Here is a 15,676-nt window from a genome sequence, read left to right on the forward strand (position 1 = left end):
AGTACAAATACGTTGCCTAGAGCAGCCTGAAAAAAGCCCAAGCCAGCAAGGCACAAATAGCACGTAAATGCTGATTCCCAGGAGGCTGTTTGTTCCCTTGTGCTCCCCAGGGAGCTGAGGCAGTGCTCCATCACACCCTGCTGGGGCTCCCTCCCTCTGCCCGGGCTGAGCCCCAAGGCAGCGGGGTGGGGGCAGCCCTGCAGCCCCTCCTGCTGCTGCCCCACGCTCAGACACAGAGCTGCAACACGTTCCTGTTCCTTGGGCACTCCTGCTCCACGTTCCCCAGTCCTGCTGGGTGCCTCCTGCTTTGGTGAGGTGGGGAGCACACGTGCTTTGGGTCCAGGGTGGGCAGGGTGTGCTCTGCCATGGATGCAGCCAGCCAGCAGGGATGGATGGAGTGGGGAGCAGCTGCAGGGACAGGACATAGCCCAGGGTAGGAGATGTGGGATGTGGTGCCTTTTCCTCTCCTCCTCCATCCTCTCTGCCATGGATGCAGCCAGCCAGCAGGGATGGAGTGGGGAGCAGCTGCAGGGCCGTAGCCCCGGGTAGGAGATGTGGTGCTCTTTCCTCTCCTCCTCCATCCTCTCTGCCATGGATGCAGCCAGCCCAGCAGGGATGGATGGAGTGGGGAGCAGCTGCAGGGCCGTAGCCCCGGGTAGGAGATGTGGTGCCCTTTCCTCTCCTCCTCCTGTGCCAGGGGTTGAAGCCCCAGACCAGGCTGTTGGGACAGGCTCTTTGCTCTGTCCTCCCTGAGCTGTTTGCCTTTGCCTTGTGCCCACAGGGCTCTGCCAGCATCTCTCCCTGGCTCCCAGTAATTCCCTTATTTCCTCACCAGCACCCCTCCTGCCCTGGGACCCCCCAGCCCTTTCTCTGCATCCCACAGGGGCGTGCTGGAGCATTGAGGTGCTACTGCTGCAAATCCTTCAGCACCCCTCTTGCTGTGAGACAGTAATTTGATAGAGATCATTGAACCCTGATGATTACAGGCCTTTATTTCATCTTTTAGAGGTATAAATTGGTTTGTTCTGTTTCTTTGAGTGCTTCTCAGTTGCAGAGAATCCTAGATTCCAACAAAATGTGTTTCCTTCTGACCTAATGAGTGTGACAGTGTAATCAGCCTCTCAGGAGTGCAGTGGGACTCTGTCTGTGATGAGTGACTCAGAGCAGTGCTAATTCCTTCATTCTCACTCAGGAGTGAGACTGGAGCTCATTCCACAGCTAGATGTGTAAGGCTGCCGTGTTTGAAGTGCCTCTTGGACAAAATGAAGATCTATCCACTTCACAGTGACAATATTTAAATAGAGCCTAGCTCTCAGTGTGCAGGCTTGGTGACCTTCTGATGAATTTGGAGGCATGGTTGTACTGCATGTGATCTGCTGGTGCTTTGAACACTCTGTTCCGTTTTTCCAAGAGTCTCCTTCACCCTCAGGGGTGACAGCGTAGGCGGGGAAGATTCCTCCTGGTGTCAGAAATGGAATGCTTCTCTCTCGAGCAGGTTGGAGACGGATTGGCTGGATGGTAACCTATCCTTTTAAAAACATCCCACCTGCCATCAGTCCTTCCCCATGGTGAATTTCAGCTTTGTGCTTTATCTGCTGATACTCTGTGAGTGCTGGGCAAGTGCTGGTGGTGTTGAGGTGAGGAGTCAAAGGTGGAGAGAGGAAGGTGGGAAGGGGAGTCCCATTGCTCATGGAAGGAACATCATCCACGTGGAGCTTCAGCTCCTGTTCAGTGGGGGAGGGAGGAGGAACATCCAGGGGGGAGCTAAAATGTTTGAGAGCTGCTCTTGCAGGTCTGTCCCTCTTCCTTGAAGACAAAATAGGACAGATAAGAGAGAGAAAGAATAGCAGTGATGGAAATGCACATTGCCTCCATCAGGCTGGCTCCTGGAAACCCAGGGCAGAGCAGAGCCATCCATCCCCTCAGGGTGTGGGCAAATCTGGGTTTGGGGCTCCTTGGACACTCCTAGAGGCAACTCATTGATCAAGTCCCAAGCCTGGAGCACTAAAATACCCCCAGCTCTTACTCTGCTTGCTCCTTTCTAAATTTCTGCAGAGACTGGAGGAGTTTCTTCATTTGTTTCACTGAAATAAGGCGGAAGGTTAACTAAAATACTGTATAATTGTGTGCCTTCACTGTCCTTCACTTGATTTAGTCATTTCCATTTAATGCCTAAAATCTCTCTGTATACAGAAGGAAAACAGGAAATGTTAATGAACTTATATTATGTGGATTTTTTTGGCCAGAGAGAAAGTGGAAGGAAAATGAAACCAAGATGTGGTCACAATTCTAACTGACATAGACAGGAAAATCTTTAAAAATTAGAGCTGAAATTTGGCAGCAAATAGGAGCCCACTGGTTTGTCAGAAAAATCAAAAGGAAATCTCTTGACTTTGATAACAGAACATTTGTTGAAGGGCAGGTGGATTTTGAGGAGGACACAGCTGCATGGTTTCAGAGCCTGGTGCAGTTCTGCAACAAACACTTGACGGGCTCCAGACAGCACAGCTTCGCTGGAAGGAGTCCTGTGGGGAGCTCGTGGAGCTCTGGGGCTCGCTCTGCTCTGCCTGTGAGCTCAGGGCTGGAAGCTCTCCCGAGGGGCTGTGGTGCCTGGGCGTTCCCTGCTGTCAGCACCACCTCTGGTGGGCTCCTCGGGTGCTCCCAGGGACCCCCGGCTGCAGGAAGCCTTGGGGGGCTTGGGGCTGGGAAATGGGATTGAGCCACCCCAGAGCAGGTGCAGGTGACTCAGAGGAAGGAAGTGTGCACATCCTCTCTGGAGCCCCACTGCAGCATCACTCTTGCAATGTAGGAGTTACTAAGGAATAGATTAGGTATTCACATTACAGGAGCAAAATGAGAAAGAGATGTTAATTATTTAGCAGGTTTCTCAGGAGGCCTTCTGAAAAAGAATTGAGGAAGAGCTTCAGAAGTGTTTTCAGAAAGAGAGTTCCTGGATGAAAGTCTCCCTCCTCCTCCCTGTGAAAGTCAGTTCCTTTCCATGGATGCATGGAAGGATCTGCCCTGGGGAGGGAGGGAGGGAGAGCAGGGATGAGCCTGAGCCAGGCCAGCCCCCAGGCAGGACTCAGGATGCTCTGTCCCTTCCAGCTGAAGCGAGTTTTTGTAGCTCAAATGAGAGACACTGAGGGTAGGAAAACTCTGGTTCTAGTCCCAGAACGCTCCTGGCATATTCCAGGTGCTTCTCCCAGCTCTGGTGGCTTGGGTATGTGAGAGAGAGTGGCTTGAAGTGAAAATGAACGAACAAATCAATCAGTCCAGTTCAAGAGCCTTGTCCCTGTGCTGTGAACCCCGGGGACACCCGGAGCAGGGCTGTCAGGAGAGCAGCAGCCTGCTGTGAGCGCTGGCAGTGCAGGTTCCTGTGTGCAGTGCTGACTTGGAAGGAACAGGTTTTTGTTTGGGGAGCAGCAAACGTGCACACAGATGATTTTGTAGCTGTTGTAGTTGTTAGGCAGTTGATTTTCCTGTGTAGCAGAGGGTCAAAGTCTGCTGTGGGCCTGTCTCCCTTTTATTAGGTGAACAAGTCTTTCTTTAAGTGTGCTAAGTCCATAGAATGTGCTTTGTATTAAGCTGCTTAATTCCTCAGCTGGAGGACTCCAAATTAGTCTCACTCAAGGATTTTGTGCTTCACCTCCAGCTACTAAATGGGTTGATGTAGTTCAAGGGCCAGGCTTAATTATCCTGAGCTTGATGACTGGTACACCTGTAAATGTCCCTGCTTAAAGGCTAAATGCTGCCTCAGTTGTCTTTGTACCTTCGTTTAGTGTCCTTTTTTATTAAGCACGGGAGGATTTTGATGGTTTTTCCCTAAGTGTGGGCAGCAGCTCTGTGCAGCTGCTTTGTACACTGACGTACCAAGGTCACAGGTTGGTTCTTGTTATTTCAGCTATGGCACACTCATAATTTGTCCTTCCTGTATTTGCTTTCCTGAATGGTTAAACTGTCCTTTCCAACAGATAGAGCAGGGAGCTGATCAGTTTTATCTGTAAACTTGTCCTGCATTGATTTCGTTGTGGTACTGTCTTTACTGAAGAATTTCCCTTCATCTAGTTAAATAATCCTTCTCTGGATGAAAAAAGATCCTCAAAATGTTATAATATTCTCGCATTTGAATGAATTTCAAAGCCTGAGCAAACCAAGGTTTTCCATTTTGCTGTTTCCCTGAAGGTTTCCTGTGACAGAAGGGGCATTTGGCACAGCAGGTCATCTCTGATGCTGTCTGAAAACAAGGCTGCAGTCACAGGGGATGGATGGTTCCTGCTCTAATGAGTGCAGGTTACCTCAAATTGCTTTAATGAGCCAGTGCAGTTGTGTTAGGCTTATTGCACGTCTGAATTAATGGCTTGGAAGGAAGTTTGTTAGCCTGCTTTGCTAGAAACCAAATCAAACAATGGCCTGGCAGATTCTTCAACGACACGGAACAGCAGAACTGGAATTTTAATTTACCTCAGGCTGTGTGTGATCCTTTCTATTAATAAACAACCACGTACAGCAGACAGGTGTTGAAATAACAATCTCCTGCTGAGGGTGCTGGCTCTGCACATGCAGCCACAGGTGGCCCTTCCATCAAAGTTTTATTTCAATTGTAATGGCAGTGAGCTGAGCCCTGGGTGAGCCCACCCTGCCCCAGCCATGTCATGGTGCTGCCCCTCCTCGTGTGTCAGGAGCCTGCTCAGGGTCCTGCTGGGCTGGAGCCAGCCTGTCCTCGAGGGAAACAGCCAGGGTTTGTGTTCCACACCTGGAGCCACCAGGGCAAAGCCAGGGTTTGTGTTCCACACCTGGAACCACCAGGGCAAAGCCAGGGTTTGTGCTGCACACCTGGAACCACCAGGGCAAAGCCAGGGTTTGTGTTCCACCCCTGGAACCACCAGGGCAAAGCCAGGGTTTGTGTTCCACACCTGGAGCCACCAGGGCAAAGCCAGGGTTTGTGTTCCACACCTGGAGCCACCAGGGCAAAGCCAGGGTTTGTGTTCCACACCTGGAGCCACCAGGGCAAAGCCAGGGTTTGTGTTCCACACCTGGAACCACCAGGGCAAAGCCAGGGTTTGTGTTCCACCCCTGGAACCACCAGGGCAAAGCCAGGGTTTGTGTTCCACACCTGGAACCACCAGGGCAAAGCCAGGGTTTGTGCTGCACACCTGGGACCACCAGGGCAGGAGCTTTAGTGCAGTCACTCTTTATCTGGGCTCAGGGCAAGGCTGGGACAGCTGCCCACTGGCTGGGAGAGCTGAGGTGGAGCTGGGAACAGAAACCTCCAGGGCCAGGCACAGGCAAAGGGTGGGAATTGTTCCTCTGGGAGAGGGTCTGCCTGTCTGCTCTGGACTGGCAGTGGGAAGCTGTTCTGTGAGTGGGATGTCAGCTTTGGATGTGCAGGTGTCACACAGAAGGATGTGCTGAAAGAATTTAACAGCTGAGAAGATACTTTGCAGGAGAATCAGAGCTCAAAATGTAAAAATGGAGGAGGCAAGTCTGCATTTCTACCAAATACACAAAGGAAGTAAACTTTGAGAGAATGAGATATGAACAAAGAATTTAATAGTCAAAGGACAAGATGTAGGGGAAGAGTAATGGGACCAAGAAACCAAACCAACTTGCAACTTTGTATGGGAAAATGAATCTTGAAACTTTGGTAATTTAAGGTCAAATTATGAAAGATTAATTTGTGAATACTAGAAAAATTACCTACCAATTGTTGGTTATGATTGCTGTTATTGAATAACTTTGGAAAGTACAACCACAAAGTCTAATCTTGCATATAAATCAATGTTTGCTAGACATGATATATTGACTGAAAACAACAGATTATAAATCACCCTTTGATTGTTTGGAGCTTAGACTTGTCTGCAAAAAGACATGATTTAAGCTGTAACTTTGAGCCTGCAGTTTAATGGTCTTACAGAAAGAAATGCTGTAGAAGCTGGAAAATCAGATTCAGATTTCCATCTACTGACTTTCAGGGCAGCACCATTGATAAAGGGATTTATTGTTTGCTGAAATTACATCTGGGTGATCTCTCCCACTTGTGCTGGCAGAGAAACAGAGGAAATGTGAGAAATTGGCCAGGGTTTGAAAGGTGCACGTGGGGGGGACAGAGCAGATGCCCCAGCACCAAGAGTGAGGCACAGAGAGCTGGGCAGGGCTGCTCAGGGCTGAGTGAGGCTGGGCACAGACACAGGCACACACAGCCATGCAGGAAGGGCTCCCATTGCTTGGTGCACACCTGGGTGTCAGTGTGGATCTCAGGGCTGCTCAGGGCTGAGTGAGGCTGGGCACAGACACAGGCACACAGCCGTGCATGGAACTGCTCCCATTGCTTGGTGCACACCTGGGTATCAGTGTGGATCTCAGGGCTGAGTGAGGCTGGGCACACACACAGCCATGCATGGAACTGCTCCCATTGCTTGGTGCACAGCTGGGTATCAGTGTGGATGGATCTCAGGGCTGAGTGAGGCTGGGCACAGACACAGGCACACACAGCTGTGCATGGAAGGGCTCTCATTGCTTGGTGCACACCTGGGTATCAGTGTGGATCTCAGGGCTGCTCAGGTGCTGGCAGATGTTCTCCCCAGGACACCAGGTGAGGTTGTGGCTGCCTGTGAGGCAGGGCCAGAGGGAGCATTGTTCACTGTGACACCAATTTCAATTACAGCCTCTGCCACGTGCCCTCAGGTGAGCTGTGCTGTGCTGACAGGTGGGAGGGAGGGGAGGAGCAGCAGGGGCAGCCAGCCCAGGTGGAACACACAGACACTGCCAGGGACCCGAGGGACACCAGGGCTGTGAGCTCCAGGAGCACAGGCCAGGGGCAGCAGAGGAAAACATTCCTGATGGCTGTGCAGGGAGATGATGGGGATGCACAGATTTAAAAAAACATTTCCCTTTTGTTCTCACTTCCTCTGTATCTCTGCTGCAGGACAGCCGGGTTTGCAGCTAAGCAAATACTTTGTGACTAGAGTCTGCTTTCCTGGAAAGACTTAAAGAGCAAATCCAGAGGGAGGCAGAACCTTGGGCTGGAGACGTTGCTGTTCTGAGAAAAGCTTTCCTTTGAATGGTTTCACTCTTGTGTCAAGTGCTTTCTCCCACTTCCATCCTTTCTGACAACTCCTGTGTCAGAGGCAGAGAGCAGGAATGAAAGGAGAAAAACCAAAATGATAAATGGATGTCAGGAGTGCCAAGGACGGCAGGAGAAGTTTGCAAATAGTGATTTCATTTGGATGTGAGAGATCTGCAGGCTCTCGGGAAGGAGCTTGTGGGTGCTGGTTCTGCCTGCAGGGCTGTGCCCGTGCCAGGGGATGCTGGCAGTGCCCTCAGTGGGCAGGGGCAGCAGAGGAGGGCATGGGGCTGCCAGGGCAGGGTGAGGGCACTGGGGCTGGCCTGGCAGTCTGCAGGAAGGGACAGTCCCAGACCCTGAGCGCCCTGTGCTGCTCTTCCCTCCTCCCTGGCTGTCTGGGGCTCAGAGCAGGAGCCAGCTCCCGCTGCAGGCAGTGCCAGCCAGCTGCTGAGCCAGGGCTCCCTGCCAGTGCCAGCCAGGCCCTCACCAGGGGCTGCACCAGTCCAGGTCTTTCTCTTAACAATTCATTCGCTTCTGTAATTGCTCTGCAGAGTTCCCTTGGCATCCTGAGCACAGCCCTTGCCCCTGAGCTGAGCCTGGGCTCTGTGCTGTGCTGAGCTCTCTGACAGGTATCAACGCTGCCTTTCACCTGGGGGGCCAAACAGGGCAAAAAGCAGAACCCAGTGGGAAATGGGAGATTGCCCATCTGTTCCTGGATGGCACACTGGTTGTGTCTTATTAATACTGCTATCATCTCTGTTTTAGTAATGGAATTGTTGGCAGATGACGAGGAGTGGATCTGAGCGCAGTGAGTAGGAAACATCCCTGTAATTATTTGGTTAAGCCTGAAGTGATTGGATCAAAAGCATCTGGTTCCTACCAGAGCCACAGTCCTCTGGGGGTTTGGACTTGCTCTCAGCTCCCCTTCCAGGCTGCCTGTGTTGGTTTCATTCCTTGCAGTGAGGAGAGTGGATGGTTCCTGCCTGGTCTCAGGATTTTGGGAGCCATGAAAGGAAAATAGTGTAGGTAATGCCATCAAAACTGTTTGCATTTAGTCTTTGCTGCTTAGTTGCATGTTAGGCTTTAGTTTTTGCTGGGGAGGGAATGGAATTTGATTCAAGGAACACCTTACAGTTTCAGCAGAATTATTTTCTATGGCACGTTTTCATTTGTCTTGAGTTCAGGCCCATTTCTGAGTTCTGTAACCAATAATATTGGAGAAGAAAAGCATGGGTTTTCTTTGTGCCATTAGCTGCTGATCTGGTGAACACTCCTGCTTGCACTCCTGCTAGGGCAGGCTGAGGGAGCTTCGTGGTATCTGTAATGCAAATAATTCCAAACCAGTAACTTAAACATCAGTTTGAGGAAAACATCCTTCCTGGAAAAGAATCCCCTGGTGAGCATTAGTTAAAATATTTGTGCTTACAGTCATCTGCATCAAGCAATCACTTATGGCTTAATGTTATCCTGGAATTCAAAAAGCCCCCTTGTTTTTGTGTCACCGAAGGTGGCACAGCTGCTGGAAACCTGCCATGATCTGTAGGCACTTACATCAGCATCTGGCAAGAAAAATTTACTTGTGAGGAGGAATCTACTTTCAAAAGATTCATTTGGTGACATTTTGCAGCATCAAGCAGCCCATCTCAAAAGAAACCTTGATCTTGCTAATTTTATCAGCATAATTTGATTTGTGGCTGCAGAGCATTTAATGTACAAATGAAAAGCAGAACTGAAGTGAGTGGGGGCGGGTGCTGTAGGTTTGTTCTGGTCCAGGAGGCAGGGACACGTGTCCTGGAGGTATTCCTTGGATCTGAGGACTCAGTCCATGGCACTGCCTCTCCAGACTCAGCCCCCTTGCAAACCCCTCGTGTCCTGGCCCTGGTGCTGCTGGGGACAGGGTGGCTGCAGCCAGCTGTGACCCGTGCTGGAGCGGGGCAGCTCCTGCTGCAGCTCCAGGGGAAGGGGATTGTCCAGCACAGGTCATGCCAGAGCGGCCAGCTGGTCCAGGGAGAGCAGGCTGGCCTTCCTGTGGCTGCCAGAATTCAGTCAATAAGCAGCAATTAAACAGGAGCTGTGGAAGCTGCAGCAGTGGAGCATCCCTGTCCCCTGTTCCTTGTCCCCTGTTCCCTGTCCCCGTCCCCTGTTCCATATTCCCTGTTCCCTGTCCCCTGTTCCCTGTCCCCGTCCCCCGTTCCCTGTTCCCTGTTCCTGTCCCCGTCCCCTGTTCCCTGTTCCCTGTCCCCATCCCCTGTTCTGTGTTCTCTGTTCCCTGTCCCCGTTCCCTGTCCCCGTCCCCTGTTCCCTGTCCCCATCCCCTGTCCCCTGTTCCCCTGCCCTGTCCCCATCCCCTGTCCCCATTCCCTGTCCCCATCCCCTGTTCCCTGTCCCCGTCCCCTGTTCCCTGTCCCCATCCCCGTTCCCTGTCCCCTGTTCCCCATCCCCATCCCCTGTCCCCTGTCCCTGTCCCCCATCCCCATCCCCTGCCCCGTCCCTGTCCCCTGTCCCCATCCCCCGTCCCCATCCCTGTCCCCTGTTCCCCATCCCCTGTCCCCATCCCCTGTTCCCCATCCCCTGCCCCGTCCCTGTCCCCTGTCCCCATCCCCCGTCCCCATCCCTGTCCCCTGTTCCCCATCCCCTGTCCCCATCCCCTGTTCCCCATCCCCTGTCCCCATCCCCCGTCCCCATCCCTGTCCCCTGTTCCCCATCCCCTGTCCCCATCCCCTGTTCCCCATCCCCTGTCCCCATCCCCTGTCCCCGTCCCCTGTCCCCGTCCCCTGTCCCCGTCCCCTGTCCCCATCCCCTGCCCCGTCCCCGTCCCCTGTCCCCGTCCCCTGCCCCATCCCCATCCCCGTACCATCCCCTGTCCCTGCAGGGCAGCCCTGCAGGCTGGCTGCCGTGCAGAGCAGCTGGGGCTGTGCTGGGGCTGTGCTGGGGCTGTGCTGGGGCTGTGCTCCTGCAGCAGACACCCCAGGGGCCAGGCACGCTGCCCTCAGCCCTGGCACCTCCGCCTGGCAGAGATGCCCAGCCTGCTGCACCCGGCGTGATCATCCCTCCCTCCGTCAAGGAGGCAGATGCCTCGGCTAGGAGACATCATCCCCAGCCTGTCAGCTGGATTCTATAAATGGAAATAGGTCTTTAAAAGCCAAAAATTATATTTAGTTGCAGTTATGGGGGGGAGGAAGGAAAAAAAAGGAAGAAAAATAATAAATAAAGTCCAAACCCTTCAGAAATGGAACAAAGGAACAACAGAGCACTTAGGCTGGCCCTAATCATCTGCAAATGTTCATGCAGTCATTAAATGCAGACTGCATAGATAAAAGTTACTCTTCTGGCACTCCTTTTATCTCTACCTGAAGCATCCACTTGCCACTCAGGTTTCTGGGCACAAGCCATAAATATTCAGCTTTTTCTGGAATGTTTTCACCCAGTATTTGCTTGTTTTCATCTAAGCTCTCCATATGCCAGCAGCAGTAGCAATAAAGTGCTGTGAGCTGGAGTTGTGCCTTAAGGTGATTTAGCCTTGGGTAGCCTGCAAAAGCCTTATCTGACCAGCTCCTCCTAGCCCTGTGAGGAGCAGTGAGCCAGAAATAAAGCTAAAGTCTGGCTGGTTTAGGTGTGAAGGAGATGAGAGTGTCCTGCAGTCCGTGCTGGGGACAGCTCCAGTGAGCTGTGCCCTGGGACAGGGGGTGCCAGCAGAGATGGGCTCTGTGCTCAGCTGGGGTGCTGGGGGAGAAGTTGGGGTGCTGGGTGAGCAGCTGGGGTGCTGGGGGAGCAGCTGGGATGCTGGGGGAGCAGCTGGGGTGCTGGGGGAGAAGTTGGGGTGCTGGGGGAGCAGCTGGGGTGCTGGGGGAGCAGCTCCTTGGGCCCGCTCAGGAGAACTGGGGGTCACATTTCCTCTGTTTCACTGACTTGTGCTTGCCTAGTTATTGCAGCTTGAGAGAAAAGTGTTCTTTGGAGTTTTCACTTGCCTAGAAACCATCAGAATTGTTCTTGGGCAGCTCCCACTCCCCGTTTTGTTGTTGGCTGGGTGTCTTCATGGGAAATAAAGGGGAAATGGCCCCTGGAGTGCAGTTTGTGCAGGGCTGTAGTGTATGGGCACAGCAGCCTGCCTGCAGAGTGAGCCCAGGGGCACAGCAAGGTGACAGACACACTCAGAATGTTCCTTGACTTTGTGCTGGAGCATCTGTGTGGAGTCCCTGGGAGGGGGAGGTTGTGCAGCCTTTTGTGCTGGTCAGCTGCTCCCTTTGTGAGAGCCAGGTGTCCTTGCACAGGCTCTGAGATCAGGCTGGAGCCCTGCTGCTCTCCCGGGGCTCTGCAGAGCCAGCCGGAGCCCGGGATGGGCAGGGCTGGGCTGGGTTTGTCCCGGGATGAGCAGGGCTGGGCTGGGTTTGTCCCGGGATGGGCAAGGCTGGGCTGGGTTTGTCCCGGGATGGGCAGAGCAGGGCTGGGTTTGTCCCGGGATGGGCAGGGCTGGGCCGGGCTGGGTTTGTCCCGGGATGGGCAGGGCTGGGTTGGGTTTGTCCCGGGATGGGCAGGGCTGGGCTGGGTTTGTCCCGGGATGGGCAGGGCTGGGCTGGGCTGGGTTGGGTTTTTCCCAATGTATTTCAAGCCTTCAATGTGTTATTTATGAATTCATTATACTTATAATAATTCACTTACAGGGCTATTGTGACAAAAGCACCCTGTCTGAATATGGTAATTTGCAACATGAAATAGTTAATTAGCAATAACTAGAGATTAACTAGAGATTATTCTCTGTTAACAAATTAACAGAGAAAAAAGGGAGAAGGTGCACATGGATTGGCAGCACTAACAGAGTAACAGGCAGTCTTTGTGTGGCTCTGAGCAGCACAGACAATGAGGAGGAGGCAGGAAAAGTCTTAACTGCTGTGGGAACTTAGAAATTAGTCTGGTGCCTGCAAATCTCATCTGTCTTAACAGAATTGTTGGAAAACTTCTTGGACTTTGCAGACCTGATTTCGAGAGAATTGCAGTGGTGAAATAAAATGGGATCTGTTACTGTGCAAAGACCAGTGGAGAACTTAATCCTGCATGGGACTTGCTGGGGAGTATCAGAATACATTTGCCAGATGCAAGATAATGTCAAGTAAATATTTAAAGCTGTAATGGCACCACAGCGTGTTGGAGCATAATGAAGCACAGAAGGGGAGTTAAATGCTCTCACTTCAGGCAGCCCATCTCAGTGAAGGGAAGCAGTGCTGCAGCTCTGCCTCGAGGCCCAGTGCTCACCTCACAGGTAACACCAAGGGCAGGCAAACCCTGCTGGCTGCTCAGAGGTGGTGGAGCCTCTCTGGTGGGCTCTAAGGACTTCACCACCTACTCTCTGCTCCCAGCATCAGTTTGCGGTGGCTTTGCAGCTCTGGTGCTTTTGTGCTGTCACTTTTCTGCAGGGATCCTGTGGTGTGCAGGAGTTGTGGCCAGCTTTGGGTGCAGCTGTGTAGTCAGAGTGCAGCCAGGTGTGGATGGATACTGCTGAGCATGCCGGGGCTCTGCAGAGAGCCTGCTCACATTGTTCCATCAAAATCTTCTGTGGAACTGTCTGCTTTCCCTCTAGTCTTCTCTGACTGTTTCATTTTTTCTGGGTATTGAGTGATGCACATAAAATCAGAGTGGTTTGGGTTGAAAGAAACCTTAAAGGTCACCTCGTCCCACCCCTGCCATGGCAGGGACACCTTACCCTATCCTAGGTTGCTTAAGGCTCTGTTCAGCCTGGCCTTGGGCACTGCCAGGGATCCAGGGGCAGCCCCAGCCTCTCCTACAGTGATGGAATCTTAAAGGTGAGAAAGACCCTCCATGATGATGTAGTCCCACCACCACCCTGCGGGTAGCCCAGATCTCTGAGTGTCATGCCAGTTGCTTCTTGAACACCTCCAAGGACAGTGACCCCACCACCAACCTGGGCAGCCCCTTCCAATTCCTCACCACCCTTCCAGGGAAGAATTTCTTCCTTATGTCCAGGCTGGGGACAGCATGGGTTGTGTCTGGTTCTCTGGCCAGCCTGAGCTTTGGCCTCTTTCTGCCTAAAACTTCAGTGAAATTGCCATTATTCTCACCTCCTGGAGAATAGCTAGGTGAGGTACAGTATGCATACAACCTGTCAGCAGCACAGTTTGTGTTGTGTTCACCCACAGCTGTTCCCAGTGCCCTTCCAGGCCACTGCCCACAGCGGGGCACTTTGTCTAGACATGGTGAGCAGCTAAAGCTGTTAGTCAGAATCCATTAATATGTGACATGCAAACATTCCTGGAGAGAGGCTTCAGTGCTGGGATGTAGATATGGCCAAGAGAAGCTCCTTGTCTCACCTGATGGCAGAGGAGAATTGTGCAGGGCAGGGGCTGAGCCCCAGGACTCGAGCAGCCTGGGCTGGCAGGGCTGCAGGGCTGAGCCCAGCCTGTGCCAGCCCTCAGCTGTGGGACACAACCATTGCAGCAGCAGCCCCGGTCAGAGGACGGGCAGAAGCCTTTAATGTGTGTGAGAGTGACAGTGAGTCATCCCTGGTGGCCGGGGTGAGCAGCCACAGGCAGTGGGGACAGCACATCCCCCAGCTGCACCAGCCCAGGACACAGCAGCTCAGAGGTGCTGCTCCTTCTCCCAGAGGCTTCTCCAGGCTGGCACGGAGCACCGGGACAGGTAGGGCTGCCCCGGGGCCGGGCTGGCACCCTGCACCCGCCGCTCGTGTCCCTTCCCCAGAGCAGCAGGCAGGGGCGAGAGCGGCACAGAGCTCTGGCAGTTGCGTGTCTGTTGTGACAGTAACAGATAAAGACTGAAATGCTAATAGCATTTTGTGAAATGCTCTTTAGAATTTCAGTTCAGGAGCAGAGGGCATGGGTAGAATGGACGTTCCAGATTTGTAAATTTAAAGGTAAGAGGAAAGGTGGATTTGTTTGCAACCTGCAAAGACTTCATTCCTTAAATGAATTCTTTGAGAAGCTGTTGAAAATTCATTTATTGTTTTCCTGCAGTCACTTCAGGTTCAGGTGGGGTTTTGGGGGCTAGTATTAAAAATACTGTGAGTGCCTAAGTGGTGTACTGAGCAGTGGAAGAGCTCTGGCACTGGTGACTGGGATGGTGCAGGTGGTGCTGAGAGCATGGATTGCAAACTGGGGCCGTCCTCAGCAGTGCAGGGCTCAGGAATGAGGGTTTGCAGGCCCTGGGTACCCCAGCACTTGTTTTAAGAGTTGGTGGGGCCAAATATTCAGCTGCTGCAAATTGCTCTTAAGCTTTTCTTGATATTTTTTTCTTTAACTGGAGCTGGTGTGAATCCACACGTTTCAGGCATTTACAGCAGCAGCATCCTTCCAATGCTTTAGAGTTTCTCAATCAACTTTCAGAATAAATGGTTTAATTTCTTTGGGAGTATGTAGGGTCCCACTAGGCATAAATACAGTAATGACAGAAAATAGGGACTTTTCTCTGATATGGATGATTTCAAAGCAGTACAAAAGCGAGTGTGGTATCCCAAGGCAGCTCCCCAACTACAGTGTGCAGCATGCAATGTCCTTAGTTTGAGCAGAGTGGCTTTTTCTTGTAGTAGAATAAAGACCACTTACTACCTCCTAAAAACCAGGAGCTAATTTATAGCTCAGTGTTGAAACAATGTCTTTTTTCTAAGGCACACATTTGTCTTTGCTAACTGTGATAGACTGTTGTAAGCTAGAGGACTGCAGCTTCATGCACTGGAATGTGAAATGTGAGGATTTTTTTCTTCGAGCTCTGCTGTGCTTGCTGCCTTGGGTTGTTTTTTATGTCATTTACGGTGCTGAACATCAATGCGAGCATGTTATGCAATGTAGTATAAAAATACACAAAGGCAATAACCTCCACTGTTACTTCTGCTCTAACACAACAACCTTATTTGATAGTTTTGCCTTTTGATTTCTGGAGAAGTTAATTCCAAACAGTGCATTGCATCTGGGGTGTTTGTGTGTGTGTTGGAGCGGCAGCAGGAGCTCCTGGGGCAGGCTCCAGGTGTCTCCCATAGCTGGCAGCGGGTGGTGGCTGTGCAGCTCCCAGGGTGGCATGGAGGTGACCTGTACAAACATCTGAATTTCATGGCAAGTTGTGTGGAAATGTGTGCTGGTTTGTAAAAATCTGCACTTCATTTCTGTACTGTGACCTTGTCACCGTGTCCTTCCCCTCGGTGACAGCGTGTCAGTCAGGAGTGACTGCCCAGCTGGCCCTGGCTGGGCTGTGTGAGCAGACCACGATGTGCTGGGCCAGAGTCACCCAGCTGAGCTATTTCTTCTTTGACTGAGCACAGTTTTGTCTTTTAACTCTTTTCTGCAAACCTATAGCCTTGAAATCCCTCTTGGATCAGGCTGCAGAGTGCCAGCAGCGTGGAGTCCAGGTGTGAGCACAGGTGTGAGCACAGCCACCTCCGTGCCCACAGCCATCACTGTCAGGGCTCTGAGCTGCCCCTGTGCCAGCTCCCCTGGTTCTCCTGGTGCCCCTGGTTCCCCTGGTTCCCCCGGTGCCCCTGGTTCCCCTGGTTCCCCTGGTGCCCCTGGTACCCTGGTTCCTGTGGGTACCCTGGTTCCCCCGGTGCCCCTGGTGCCCCTGGTACCCTGGTTCCTGTGGTTCCCCTGGTTCCCC

At 52.3% G+C, this 15,676-nt stretch overlaps 1 protein-coding gene across 1 annotated transcript in view; it reads left to right on the forward strand.

The window, feature by feature from the left end:
* FGF13 (fibroblast growth factor 13) overlaps positions 1-15,676 on the forward strand; it is a gene marked incomplete at both ends in the record, with an annotated part of 190,627 nt that overhangs the window by 79,559 nt on the left and 95,392 nt on the right. The gene's annotated exons all lie outside the window — the stretch shown is intronic.

Source organism: Fringilla coelebs (genome assembly GCF_963513975.1).
Source record: "Fringilla coelebs genome assembly, chromosome: 11".
NCBI classification, from domain to species: domain Eukaryota; kingdom Metazoa; phylum Chordata; class Aves; order Passeriformes; family Fringillidae; genus Fringilla; species Fringilla coelebs.